The sequence below is a fragment of the Lycium barbarum genome, chromosome 12 (assembly GCF_019175385.1).
Source record: "Lycium barbarum isolate Lr01 chromosome 12, ASM1917538v2, whole genome shotgun sequence".
Classification (NCBI taxonomy): Eukaryota; Viridiplantae; Streptophyta; class Magnoliopsida; order Solanales; family Solanaceae; genus Lycium; species Lycium barbarum.
The window spans coordinates 64,325,257-64,328,351 of NC_083348.1; the positions used below are offsets into that span (position 1 = coordinate 64,325,257).

The 3,095-nt window shown below is 43.6% G+C and overlaps 1 non-coding gene across 1 annotated transcript; it reads right to left on the bottom strand.

Annotated features, from left to right (window-relative positions):
• Positions 1–550: 550 nt before the first annotated feature.
• Positions 551–657, bottom strand: LOC132625344 (small nucleolar RNA R71). The gene has a single exon (XR_009576782.1). It is a non-coding gene; the product is annotated as a small nucleolar RNA R71 (small nucleolar RNA).
• Positions 658–3,095: the final 2,438 nt, after the last annotated feature.

Genomic DNA, 3,095 nt, shown 5'->3' on the forward strand with positions numbered 1-3,095 from the left:
CTGCCGGGGAATACGGTTAAGAAATTACTAATTGTTGTATACTATTCTTTAAAACTTTTTCTATTCCATCACACCTCGTTTGCTGTTTTAGTGAACCAGGTGAACATGGCTGGAAGACCCCGTCGCAATCAAGGGAACCAAGGGGGGATCCAAGTGAACCATCCTGCACCAGAAGAAGAGGAGGATGAGAATGTATTTGCAGAATTCATCGACGAAGCTGATTATGCTTCTGCTGTAGTTCCCCCGAGAACAGGAAATGCTAATTTCAAAATTGATAGTTCTATCTATCAGCTATTGAAACTTGAAGGCTATTTCCGAAATTCTTCGGAGGACTGTCCACTTCGACACCTAAAGAATTTCGTGCATGTATGTTCCCAACAATCTCAAGGTGCTGTTCCTGCTGATGCACTGCGACTGCGGGTTTTCAAATATTCCTTAGCTGGGCAAGCTAGGGAATGGTATGAAAAGCTCCCGAGCAATACTATTCATACCTGGAATGAGCTGGCCAATATCTTTCTAAAAAAAATGGTTCCCACTCAGCAAAAAGGCTGAGCTTCGGGGTAAGATTTTTGGGTTTAAACAACTTCCAGGGGAACAACTATATGCTGCATGGGAGAGGTTCAAATATTATCTAGCTCAATCTCCGACTCATGGATTTCCAGATGCAATTCTCACAGAGAAGTTCTACAAGGGGCTAGATACAATGAATCAAATAGCTGTCAACACTGCAGCTGGGGGATGCTTCATGGACAAATCCTTTGTCAACATCACCCGGTTGCTGGACAAGCTTACTACCCATAATCAAGCCTGACATTCGAGTGCTAGCGAATTCCTATCATATGGTAGTCCCTCTGTGGCCGCGGTGGCCAAAGAAAATCATGAGCGAGATCATGCGTTCGCTCAATTGCAAACCACCGTGGATTTATTATCCAAAAGGCTTATGGAGAAAGAGGCCAAATGTGTAAATGTTGTCGATGAGATGCCACCTCATGCTCCCGGAATGTATCAAGTTTCTGACGAAACTTATCTTGAGGGGCAGCCACAATATGAGGATGCGAATTATGTCAATAACTCGCAAGGGGGTTATCAACGGCAAAACTACCAAGGTCCCGGTAATCACCCATGGCAAAGGCCTCAACAAAATTACCAAGGAAATAATTATGGAATAACTGATCAGGGTAATCCCAATCAAGGGAATTACAATAACTATAATTATGGCAACAAGAGCTCTAACCCCTACATTCCACCTAGAGGGCAAGCATCCAATTCCCAGCCATGGAGAGATAATTCAGCTACTAACTCTGCTGGCAACACGTCTAATGATTCTGCAGAACTGAAGAGTATGATGCAGAAAATGCTGATGAATCAAGACAGAACAGAGAGCACAATCAAGGGAATGTCCCAGGTCCAACTATCGCATTCAGCTTCCATTCAGAAGCTTGAAGCGCAATTCAGAGACCTTTCCCGAGAAGTGCATACTCCTCAACGGGGACAATTACCGAGTGATACAGTTCCTAATCCAAAAGGTAGTGGAGTGAACTCTGTGGAGAATGTACTTGCCATTAGCACCAGAAGTGGAAAAATACTTCAGGGTGACAATAAAAAGCCAATTGATCAGGAACCAATTGTTGAAAAAGAAGCGCAGCCTAATGTATTGGATGATATTGTCGAGGAAGAAGCAGGGGAGGAAGTCCCCATTGTATTTGAAGAAGAGCTGAATCTTAATAAACCAAAGGAACCGGTGGAAAACCAGGAAAAGGGGAAGGCAAAACTTTCCGGTGCTCTTCGCCCTTTGAGCCAATTGTTCAAATCTTCACCACGTTTTCTTCAAAGGCTGGTGAGAAAAACAGAAGATGAGAAGTGCTTGCGATTTTATGATCAACTCAAGCAGTTAACGATGAATTTTCCGTTCATGGATGCTGTCCAAGAAATGCCTGGCTTTGCTAAGTATTTGAAGGACCTTTTAACAAAGAAGAAAAAACCATTGAAATATGACACTGTGGGCATCACTCACCGCGTTAGTGCCATTCTTTCCAAGACCACAGTGCAAAAGAGGGAAGATCCTGGAGCATTCACAATTCCATGCACCATAGGGCAGCAAAATTTTGCTAGGGCTTTATGTGATAACGGGGCTAGCATAAATCTTATGCCCCTGGAATGTTTTATGAGATCAGGGTTAGCGATGCCGAGGCCAACTACCATGAGATTGCAGATGGCTGACAGATCGATAAAAAGGCCAGTGGGGGTAGTTGATGATGTACTGGTTCAAATCGGGAAATTCCTTCTGCCGGCAGATTTCGTGATTCTTGATTGTGCTATTGATCAAGAAATTCCTATTATTCTGGGAAGACCTTTCCTTGCCATAGGGAGAGCTCTTATGGATTCCGAGAAGCACGAAATAAAGTTCCGGGTGAACGATGAGGAGGTGACTTTCCACGCAAGCAGAGGTATGAAATTACCTAGTCCTTATCAAAGTATTTTCAGTCATCAATTTTGTTGATGAGGTGGATGATGCTGTGGAATTCAAAATGGAGGAAGAATGTTTGAGTGAAGCACTATCGGCCATCTTGGTAAATTTTGATGTTGAACAAATGGAGGGATATACTGAGACAATAAATGCACTCATCGGTCTGGGGCCTTACTCTTATGAGCCCAAGAAACTATCTCTTGATCTAGAGAAACGAACAACTCCTCCAGCAAAACCGTCAATTATTGAGCCACCGAAGTTGGATCTCAAGCAACTTCCAGCTCATCTTAAATATGTGTTTCTTGAAACGAATGCCACCCTCCCAGTTATTGTGTCATCACTTCTGAATGAGGGCCAAATCAAAAGACTCATCGAAGTATTGAGAAAGCATTTAAGAGCTTTGGGATGGACTATTGCAGACATCCGGGGGATTCCCGCCGGAATTTGTGAGCACCGAATACATTTGGAGGAGGAAAGTTCACCGAGTGTTGAGCATCAGCGAAGATTAAATCCACCGATGCAAGAGGTGGTGAAGAAGGAGATTATTAAGTGGTTAGATGCTGGGGTGGTTTACCCGATTGCCAACAGTCCATGGGTAAGCTCAGTTCAGTGTGTGCCAAAGAAAGGG